Raw genomic sequence first — 11,657 nt, 5'->3', positions numbered from 1 at the left:
CACACCTTCACTACACTCTTAGAAAAAGGGTTTCCAAAAAAATCTTTGCTATTCCCAAAGGAGAACCATTTTTGGTTCTAGGTACCACCCTTTTGGTCCATTAGCCCTCTGTGAAAAGGGTTCTACATGGAACCCGAAAGGTTCTACTTAACAACTACCTGAACCAAAAAGGATATATTCAAAGGGTTTCCTATGAGGACACCAAAGAACCCTTTAGGTTCCAGATAGCACCTTTTTTTCTAAGAGTGTACCACTTTCTCAGAAAACCAGTAGAGAATATATGAATAGAATGTAGATCTCTACTACTACACACACATTACTCCGTCTGTCTGTCTGATCTGTCTGTCTGTCTGTCTGTCTTCTGTCTGTCTGTCTGTCTGTCTGTGTCTGTCTGTCTGTCTGTCTGTCTGTCTGTCTGTCTGTCTGTCTGTCTGTCTGTCTGACTGTCTCCACAGAGCTGACAAGGTATTGTAACCTACTAGTGATGTTACTGTTATTTTGGGTTCTCCTACACTTTTGTCAGTGAAAGAATCCCCTTTGTTCTGACCCTCTTTCCCTTCCTCCCTCCTCCCTCCTCCCTCTCTCTCTCTCTCTCTCCTTCCCTTCTCTCTTTCCCTCTCTCCCTCCTTTTCTCTCTCCTCCTCCTCCATTTTGTAAATATTTTTTGTTGTTGCTTGGAAACGTCTTTTTTGTTGTTGTGTTTTTTCTTTTTGGGGTATTTCTTATATATCATAGTCATTTAATACCATTGACAGCCATTACAAATAACCATCCCAGACGACATGCCACAACTCCCCCAGAACACCCCACTCTCTTCAGCCCACTACCCTCTTCCTTGTGTTCCTCTCCTACTGACCAGAGTCCAGGAGTACAGGGAGGGGAGGAGAGAGGAGGAGAACACAGCAAGACAGCTGAAGAAGGGGGAACAGAGGATGAAGGTACCTTGTCAAATATATTAAATCTAATGTATAGTACATTTACAATGATATAAGGATATGGTCAATGACCAGGTTGTTTTATCCAAAATGACTTACAGTTAACACACATATGTTGACTACATGTTAACTATGTTTCCCAGGCAGGAAACAAACCATTGCTTACATGTTAACTGTGAATGTAGCCCAGGCAGGAAACAAACCATTGCTAGCATGTTAACTGTGAATGTAGCCCAGACAGGAAACAAACCATTGCTAGCNAGGCAGGAAACAAACCATTGCTAGCATGTTAACTGTGAATGTAGCCCAGACAGGAAACAAACCATTGCTAGCATGTTAACTGTGAATGTAGCCCAAGCAGGAATCAAAGCATCAAACTACACTCCAGTATACAAAGCAGTTCTAATTGATCAACTAACAGTTCAGCCACAACATTTATCAGTCTATGATTATTGTTGCATCAGTCTAGTAATCATAGTATGGCTTTATGAAGAGCCATACTAGGAGATACAAGTCTTTAAGCAGACTGACAAGGTCAAATATTAACCCCAGTTGTTGTTATTGTAAATACTGTTATCAGCACTATTGTTAGAGGTTAGCCTTTGATGCTGTATGTGTTACCTTTAGATTGACAGGTTAAATGCCCTTTGCCCTATCTCTCTCTCTCTCTCTCTCGCTCTCTCTCTTTCTTGCTTGTCTTTCTGACTGATTTTTCTCTCTGTCTTCCTCTCCTCTATCTGTGTGTTAGTCTCTCTCTCTCATGTTCTTCCCCTCAGAATGACGTCTTGGGAGAGAAAGAGAGAGATCAGGAGGAGAGGAGGAGAGAATTGAGAAGGTGTGCACCTATTTACAATAATGATAAAAACATAATTTAATTGTTGAGTTATCTGTTTAGACATCCCTTGTATATTCTGCTCCAGCAGTTGGCTGGATGGCCTGTAGTTTACTGATATTATTTATTGATACCTGTAAAGGAGGTGGGGCTTGCAGCATTACAAACATTAGCATAGAAACGTACTGAATACATTCCAGAGAAACATTTAGACATTTTATAATACACACATGATTATGTGTTGTTGCAGGGGGATATCAGCCTTATTGGACCGACTGAAGGGTGGGGGCACAGGGGTTGCATGGCGGCAGATGCAGGTACAGCGCCCCCCTGTGGCCGTGGAAGAAGACAGCAGACTGATAGACCCATAGCCAGACCTCCAGACCACAGGACACCTTTACAATCCCTGACCCAGCACACAGCACCTCAGAGTGGCGAGAGGAGACTGGTAAGACCCACACGCATGCGCACACACACACACATATACACACACTTGCACACTGGGTACCATTAATTACAACGTGCCAGTAAGGGAGTAGAATTCTTTGCCATTCAGTCTGACATTCTGGTGTCTCTGAGCCAAGCTGTCAGTGTGATTCTGTCAGAGAGAGAGAGTGGTGAATGGGCTGGCATGCTGTGTGATTGACAGCTGGCTGCTTTGCGTGTGTGCACGAGTCATTTCACTGCACTAAGCTAGATGTTGTGGGGTTTGGTTTCCCATGCCACCCCACGGCTCCCAACTCAACCACCATGGACCATTTTGACCCCTGCCTCCTATCTACAAAAAAATACAGTGTGACGAAAATAAAATCCCAAATGAAATTCTGAAACAATCTGTCAAAGAAGTACTGGTAGTCAGGGCTTGGAACACTGCCTAGAGATGCTGTCTGTTGGCATTATTTACTGTTCTATGTGCCAAGGCATGCAGTCCTCAGATCAGACATGTCTCTGGTGTGTGTGTGTGTGTGTGTGCGTGCGTGCGTGCGTGCGTGCATTCCTGAAATGAACCCGTCAGTGACAGCAGCCAACGCCCACATAGCAGGACAAGAGCAGATGTTCTGTAGACTAGAGTTACCTCATATTCCTCATATTCACTTCCCACGTTCCTGGGCTCCTGTAGCTGATGCTGCTAACACTTACACTATATATACAAAAGTATGTGGACACCCTTTCAAATTAGTGGATTCGGCTATTTCAGCCTCACCCATTACAGACATGTGTCTAAAATCGAACACACAGCCATGCAATCTCCATAGACAAATAGTAGAAGTAGAATGGCCTTACTGAAGAGCTCAGTGACTTTCAACGTGTGACCGTCGTAGGATGCCACCTTTCAAACAAGTCAGTTTGTCAAATTTCTGCCCTGCTAGAGCTGCCCCGGTCAACTGTAAGTGCTGTTATTGTGCAGTGGAACTGTTTAGGACAACAACGGCTCAGCAGGGAAGTAGTGGGCCACACAAAATCACAGAACGGGACCGCCGAGTGCTGAAGCGCACAGCGCGTAAAAATCATCTGTCTTCTATTGCAACACTCACTACTGAGTTCCAAACTTTCTCTGGAAGCAACGTCAGCACAACAACTGTTCGTCGGGAGCTTCATGAAATGGGTTTCCATGGCAGCTGCACACAAGCCTAAGATCACCATGTGCAATGCCAAGCATCGGCTGGAGTGGTGTAAAGCTCGCCACCAATGGACTCTGGAGCAGTGGAAACATGTTCTCTGGAGTGATGAATCACGCTTCACCATCTGGCAGTCCAACGGACTAATCTAGGTTTGGCAGGTGCCAGGAGAGCGCTACATGACCCAATGCATAGTGCCAACTGTAAAGTTTGGTGGATGAGTAATAATGGTCTGGGGCTGTTTTTCATGGTTCGGGCTAGGACCCTTAGTTCCAGTGAATGGAGATCTTAACGCTATAGCATACAATGACATTCTAGATGATTCTGTGCTTCCAACTTTGTGGCAACAGTTTTGGAAGGCCCTTCCCTGTTTCAGCATGACAATGCCCCTGTTCACAAAGCGAGGTCTATACAGAAATGGTTTGTTGAGATCGGTGTGGAAGAACTTGACTGGCCTGCGCAGAGCCCTGAAGTCAAACCCATCAAACACCTTTGGGATGAATTGGAACACCGACTGCAAGCCAGGCCTAATCGTCCAACATCAGTGCCCGACCTCACTAATGCTCTTGTGGCTGAATGGAAGCAAGTCCCTGCAGCAATGTTCCAACGGGGTGTCCCAGAGGATTGGAGATAGGAGACTTGTTAACAGCAGCCGTAGAGTGGTGAAGGCATTACCAGCTCCATATTGATGCCCATCATTTCAGGGCGATAGGGATGGTGTCCCACATAACCTTTCGGGTCTGCCCATGTAGCTGCCCATATTTCTGTTGGGGATTAACTTAGCACTGTCTCAGGTGTCAGAACAGTTAAGTCTCAAGTTGGAACAAGTTAATGCCTTCTAGGAACAGGTTCAGTGCCGACAGGAAACATGTTACCAGTGCAGGAATAGCTTCCGTCAGGAACAGAAAGCAGTTTAAGTTCCGAGCCAAGAGTGAGCAGTTATACGTTCAGGATCCGGGTTCAGTTCCGCAACTTTAAGTTCGCCAGGACAGTTTCAGGTCGTGACAAGGTAGCCCAACACGTCTCAGTAAATTGCAAGGAAAAGCAGTTCGGTTTCATCGGAAACGAGTGTCGTGGGTTCAGGATACCAGTCCTCGTAGGATACAGCCTTGCAGTTTGACGACACGTTCAGACTTCTATACTAGCTCCACTTGTCATTAACCGATTCTGACTAAAGATACTTTTGCCTGCTCACAGAAGCCACAGCTCATGCATTGCCCTTTGAAAATGCCGTGTGGCGTTCAGTGTTACCCAAGGTATGCCTAGGCATTCCCTAGCTCAGTGAGGTCTGCCACCGACAGGGAGGAGGCATTGGCGCATCTAGTCCCATTGTGAAACCCAGTGTTGCCATCGTGGAGTGCTCACATAGCTGCTATCTGGATCAGGTCACGTGGCAGAATGAAGCTCGAGCGATGTGCTCGCGCCACACATATCATCACTCATATCTGTGGTCTATACTCAACTTGATCATATCAGTCCTCTCCACGATCGAGTCCGTGCAGCAGAAGCTGAATCACACATAGTCTAATGGCTCAGGGGGTTTGGAGAGCGGAGGGCTGGCAATGCTAAGGTTTTGGGTTCAATGCCGGGTTGTGTTTCAATGCCAGGTGTGTGGGTTCAATGCCAGGGTTGTGTGGTTCAATGCCAGGGTTGTGGTTCAATGCAGGGTGTGAGTTCAAATGCCAGGGTTGTGGTTCAATGCCAGGGTTGCAGTTTGTGGTTCAATGCCAGGGTTTGTGGGTTATTCAGTCGCCGGGCGTTGTGTTTCAATGCCGGGTTGTGTCTTCATGCCAGGGTTGTGGGTTCAATGCCAGGTGTTTGTGGGTTCCAAATGCCAGGGTGCCGGTGCTTGGGTTCAATGCCAGGGCTGTGGAGTTCTCAATGGCGCAGCGTGTGTGGTTCATGCCATGTGGTGGTTCGGGTTGTGGGTTCAATGCCAGGGTTGTGGGGTCAATGCCAGGCTTGTGGGTTCAATGCCGGGGTTGTGGGTTCAATGCCAGGGTTGTGGGTTTCTACTGAATACAGCCATCTGCTTGCATCCGGTAGCTGTAAATGGCCATGTTCAGCAATCACCCTTATTAAGGTGTAATGTACAGAGTACAGTTGTCAACTGGATTTGGAGGAACGTTTTCTGTTGGCTAAATGGCCATGGTGATTAGGATGTTAGGAGGATGGTAGTCCTTCACCAACCTGACACTCCCAATATCCTCCTGGTTGGATGATGCCCTCTCCCTCCAGGCTCCTTACACTACCATGCAGTCTGCCCAGGTGTGTGTGTGTGTGACCAGGTACACTCTTAGAAAAAAGGGTTCCAAAACGGTTCTTCAGCTGTCCCAATAGGAGAACCCTTTTGGGTTCCATGGAGAACCCTCTGTGAAAAGGGTTCTACCTGGGACCAAAAAGGGTTCTTCAAAGCCGAAGAACAGCCGAAGAACCCTTTTAGGTTCTAGATAGCACCTTTTTTTCTACGASTGCACCGGTAGAGTGTGGTTACTTTGGTAGAGCCAGGCTGCAGAACGACTGTGGTGGATGATCAGTGTTTTCTATTTTCTCTTTCTCTCGTTTCCAGTCATCTGTCCTTCCAAGCTGAACCACATAACCCAGCAGAGAGCATCATTGGAGTGTCCTGTCTGACTGAGATGAACGGGCTTGGTCTGGGATGAGACTGTCATCCTAATGTCTCGTCTGTGTGTGTGCCTGTGTGGGATCAGATGAGGCTGTGGCGTTTAGAAAATAAAGCAGGACTCTGTGTGTCTGTCATCGTTTCTCATTACAAGGAACATTCACTCCAAAATCTTAAGTTTTCAAAAGGTTTCATAACTCATAAATGAGTCAATTTCCACGCCATCTGTTGCGCAGATCCTGCTGTATGCAGAAGAAATATCCAGCTTTTATTTAGGGTTTGATAGGCCAGGGTATGGTACGTCTGTCTCCTAAACCCCGTCGTTTAGAGACCTAAAGGATCACACTGCGTGTGGCATAAAACTCCACGAGAGGAGTTGTCTTGCTTTCCCAGGCTTGTCAAGAGACCGCAACAAAGCCTTTCTTTGTTACCTAATATGAAAGGAAAAATCATAAATATGGATGATTGTTAAATGTAGTCATTACATGAACAACTGTCTTATAAACACTGAACTGTGTTTCTCTCCTGTAGATCCAGACTTTGAGTGGGTTGTGCTGAAGCTTCAGAATAGCTTCTTGTTCTGTGAGAGATCTTTTCTGGAGGACATTATCATTCAGTGTAACGGAGACTATCAACAGGCCTACGACTTACCAGAGACTACCAACAGGCATGTGTGCTAGTCTAATGACAACCCTTGTCATTCAGTGTTTCCAACATGTACATGGGTAACTTCAAGGGTACCTACTCTGTCATTCAGTATAACAGAGATAATCAATGGGACTGTTTATTTTTTTTACGACACTTTCTTTTGAGTGATAAGGAAAAATCTGCTTTTTAGCCATTATTAGTGTGTTAACTGTTAGTACTCTATCTTTGTCATATCTTAGTAATAATAATATTGCAAAATAATAATAATAATAATATTGTGATACTAGATCATTTCTTCGCACAACAGTGACTCATATTTTCCATTGTCTCTGACAGTGATTTAGGATGATGTGCGTTTTACAAAATAACTGTAGGTCACTGGGATGAGTCAGCATCTCTATATGCGTTTGGCTTTTAACAAGTTCAATGTGTTGTGATGGAAACATCTGTCCAGGAGAAGATGCTGTTTTCTGTTTGTCTGTATAAAGACTAATCCCAATAATATGTTGGCTATCCATTACAAGGGCTTCCTAGCTGGAAGAATGGACATCAATGGACTGTTTCCTTTGCTGTATCCTATTAGATGATATATTAGGTCTTTATGATCAGTGTGATCTCTTGTTTTTACTGTTTCCTTGTTTGAATCAGTATTGTAATGTTTGGGTCAGCTATCCAGGGCTGTGTTTAATAAATGGGTGTTAAAATCAAATCAACATTTATTTGTCACATGCGCCGAATACACCGGGTGTAGACTTTACCGTGAAATGCATGATTACGAGCCCTTCCCAACGATACAGAGTAAAAAACTGAATACACAAGAATGACGCTATATACAGGGAGTACCAGTACCACATCAATATGCAGCGGTACAAGGTATTTGAGGTGCGACACTGTGCACGGTTGAAGAAGTCTTTCTATGATTCTGCACTTCGTTTTATTTAAGTACTTCCAAACAGGTCTTTGTCAGTTGACTCAAAATAGAACAACATAGAAGCCAGTGTTTGTAACAACAGAACATGGTTTGTAAAGGTGGTAAAACGTGTCAGTTTGACAGAGAATGTCACTTCCACTCATTATTTATCAGACAATAGCAATGTCATCACCTTTATATAAACGAACAGAACAAAGAACAGAGTGGTACTTTCACATGGCACAGGGTTGTGTTACTGCCAACCAAAACCCCCTCAGTTGTAAAGGAAGTACTGATGGTAAATGTGACTCCACAAAGTCTTCAGAGATGACCTGGAGATCTTCCTGTTCCCAGCTCAACTGGGCCGGGTTCAGAACTAAACAACCTACGTCATACCTCCTCAGCTTTACTGTGGTGATGGGAGTACACCTGAACACACCTGCCATGGTTGAAGCAGCTTTGTGTGTGTGTGTGTGTGTGTGTGTGTGTGTGTGTGTGTGTGTGTGTGTGTGTGTGTGTGTGTGTGTGTGTGTGTGTGTGTGTGTGTGTGTGTTGTGTGTGTGTGTGTGTGTGTGTGTGTGTGTGTGTGTGTGTGTGTGTGTGTGTGTGTGTGTGTGTGTGTGTGTGTGTGTGTGTGTGTGTGTGTGTGTGTGTGTGTGTATCTGTATATATTTTCCAATGTGTTTTGTTTGCTATCCCTTTAGTCATTATATTGTGTGTGCGTGTCACAAAGTGACAGACGGAAAAACGAGTCCTCTGTCCCTAGATGAATTTTGTGTGCACATACAGTTGACTACATCGTGGTACAAACCACCACCCAGTATAATCAAACCAGTATTGCACAAAGCTTTGTCTTGATGAGACCATGCTATAATAAGGTATCACATGATGCTCCTCGGGCGGTGTATGTGTATCTGTTACAGGATCACACTCTCTCTACCCACACACACACACACACACACACACACACACACACACACACACACACACACACACACACACACACACACACACACAGTAAGCAGTACCAGCAGACTGGATGATGTGTATGATCGCTGACAGGCCTTGCATGCACAGGAAACATGTGGGATGGTTAGCTACAAAGAGGAAAGAAACTAGACCCAAACTAGTCAATAATGACAAAAACAAAATCACTCTCAGGGATATTAAATATAGTTAGCCTTAACGTAACGGTACCTGGATGCAATTATTTTACAAAAAGTGATAATATATCTCCTCAACTCTCACTGTACAGTATCTTGATGATGTCTTTCAAACCTCTTGACTCAAAGCAACTAGTCCTCTCCTCATTACACTCTGGTGTGCTTCTCCTCTGACCCAGAATCAGGGCAAGGGGGAAAAGGAAGAGACAGTTGTGGAGGTAGCGGGGAGGGAAAGCACACCAGGGTGTAATACTGAAAAGAAGGCCTTTTTCACTATTATGTCTATCACAGGAAAGGTCTGAAAATAGCCCATATTAACATATGTATCCTTAGAAATAAGGTTCATGAACTCAATAACTTGCTAACATCAGATAACATTCATATATCAGCCATTTCTGAGACTCACTTAGATAATTCATTTGATGATACAGCAGTAGCAATACAAGGATATAACATCTGTAGAAGAGACAGAAATGCTTATGGGGGAGGTGTTGCTGTATATATTCAGAGCCATATCCCTGTAATGCTTAGAGAAGATCTTATGTCAAGTGTTTTTGAAGTGTTGTGGTTGCAGGTTCACTTGGCACATCTAAAGCCTTTTCTTTTGGAGTGTTGCTATAGGCCACCAAGTGCTAATAGTCAGTATCTAAATAATATGTGTGAAATGCTTGATAGTGTATGTGATGTAAACAGAGAGGTCTACTTTCTTGGGGACCTGAATATTGAATGGTTTTCATCAAGCTGTCTGCTCAAGAGGAAGCTTCTTATTGTAACCAGTGCCTATAATTTGGTTCCGGTTATTAATCAACCTACCAGGGTGTTTGCATGGGACTTCCTTCCAGCTCATATTGCTCAAATAAACAGCATACCTGGTTTAAAAAAACAGATAAAGCAACACCTCGCCTCTTCCCTATTTCAAATCAAATCAAACTTTATTTGTTTTGTGAGTTTCAATTAATAAACATGTGGAACTCTACGTACCCTGCGCCTTGGTCCGAGTATGATTACCACGACGATCGTGACAGAAGATCCCACCACAACAGGACCAAGCAGCGTGCCCAGGTGGAGAAAGTATCATGGACTTGGGAGGAGATTTTGGATGGGAAGGGATCCTGGACTTGGGAGGAGATCCTGGCAGGACAGGATCGCCTTCCCTGGCGGGAGACGCAAGGAGAGMAGGGAGGACAGCGACAACGCAGGGGTTAGCGGCTACAGAGTAAGCCCAAAAGACAGCCCACATTTTCTTTTTTGGGTGGGGGCACACGGGGTGATCGGCGAAACCGAGGAATGAGCCAGAGACCGTTAGGGGGTCGAATAAGGAACTCGACGAAAGATTCCGGAGAGAGGTGGTGGCCGATGAAAGTGCTGCAGGACGGGTGTGCTGAGGAGAGTGACACCAGTCATCTGTACCAGTTTCGCGCATCTGGCCTCCAGTGCGCCTCCCCAGTCCGGTACGTCCTGTGTCTCCTCCACGCACTCGCCCTGAAGTGTGTGTCACCGTTCCGGTACAACTTGTGCCGGTTCTACGCACCAGGTCTCCAGTGCGGTACGTCTTGTGCTAGCTCCCCGCACTCACTGTGCGAGTGTGTCATCGTTCCGGCACCATCTGTGCCGGTTCTACGCAACAGGTCTTCAGTGCGCCTCCACAGCCCAGTATGTCCTGTGCCTCCTCCTCGCACTCTCCCTGAAGTGCGTGTCCCCAGTCCGGTACGTCCTGGGCCTGCTTCTCGCACTCTCCCTCAAGTTCGCCTTCCCAGTCAGGTACGTCCTGTGCCTCCTCCCCGCACTCGCCCTGAAGTGCGTGTCACCAGTCCGGTCCACCGTACCGGCCCCATGCATCAGGCCTCCAGTGCGCCTCCCCAGTCCGGTACGTCCTGTTCCTGCTCCTCGCGCTCGCCCTGAGGTGCGTGTCACCAGTCCGGTACCACCAGTGCCGGCCCCACGCACCAGGCTTCCTGCGATGATCCCCAGTCCAGAGCTTCCGTCGACAGTTCCCAGTCCAGAGCTCCGGCGACAGTTCCCAGTCCAGAGCTCCCGGCGACAATTCCCAGTCCAGAGCTTCCGGCGACAGTTCCCAGTCCAGAGCTTCCGGCGACAGTTCCAGTCCAGAGCTTCCGGCGACAGTTTCCAGTCCAGAGATTTCGGTGATGGTCCCCAGTCCAGAGCTTCCGGCGACGATCCCAGTCCAGAGCTTCCTGAGACGGTCCACAGTCCGGAACCTCCTGAGATGGTCCACGGTCCGGAACCTCCTGAGATGGTCCATGGAGCCTACCTCTGTGCCGATGCCCAGTCCGAGCACGGCATCCAGTCCAGCTCCATGGCAGGAGCCCTTCTCTGCGCCGATGCCCAGCCAGGCACGGCGTCCAGTCCCGCTCCATGGCAGGAGCCTTCCTCTGCGCCGATGTCAGTCCAGGCACGGCGTCCAGTCCCGCTCCAAGGGCGGAGTCTTCCTCTGTGCCGGTGCCCAGTCCAGGCACGGCGTCCGGTCCCGCTACATGGCAGGAGCTTTCCTCTGCGCCGATGTCCAGTCCAGGCACGGGGTCCAGTCCCGCTCCATGGCAGGAGCCTCCTCTGCGCCGGTGCCCAGTCCAGGCATGGCGGTCAACTCAGCCCCATGGCCGGATTCTTCTTCGATGCTGGTTTCCAGTCCGGGTGCGGCGTACAACCCAGCTCCATGGCCGGACCCGTGGTCTGGGCATGGGCAAAGTCCCGCACCAGAGCCGCCACCAACGCTAGACGCCTACCCGAACCCTCCCCTATAGAGTCAGGTTTTGCGGCCGGAGTCCGCACCTTTGGGGGGGGGGGGGGTACTGTCACGCCCTGACCATAGAGAGCCGTTTTATTCTCTATTTTGGTTAGGTGGGGTTTGACTAGGGTGGGTGATCTAGTGCATTTATTTCTATGTTGGCCTGGTATGGTTCCCAATC

General features: G+C 47.2%; 1 long non-coding RNA gene across 1 annotated transcript; it reads left to right on the top strand.

Moving 5' to 3' along the window:
• Nucleotides 1–1,689: 1,689 nt before the first annotated feature.
• Nucleotides 1,690–6,831, top strand: LOC139027462 (uncharacterized). Its single transcript, XR_011479551.1, has 3 exons — nucleotides 1,690–1,770; nucleotides 2,018–2,215; nucleotides 5,956–6,831. It is a non-coding gene; the product is annotated as an uncharacterized lncRNA (long non-coding RNA).
• Nucleotides 6,832–11,657: the final 4,826 nt, after the last annotated feature.

Source organism: Salvelinus sp. IW2-2015, unplaced genomic scaffold, assembly GCF_002910315.2.
Source record: "Salvelinus sp. IW2-2015 unplaced genomic scaffold, ASM291031v2 Un_scaffold16444, whole genome shotgun sequence".
NCBI classification, from domain to species: domain Eukaryota; kingdom Metazoa; phylum Chordata; class Actinopteri; order Salmoniformes; family Salmonidae; genus Salvelinus; species Salvelinus sp. IW2-2015.
The sequence above is the reverse complement of the archived record's forward strand: the minus strand, read 5'-3'. Positions and strand labels throughout refer to the sequence as shown.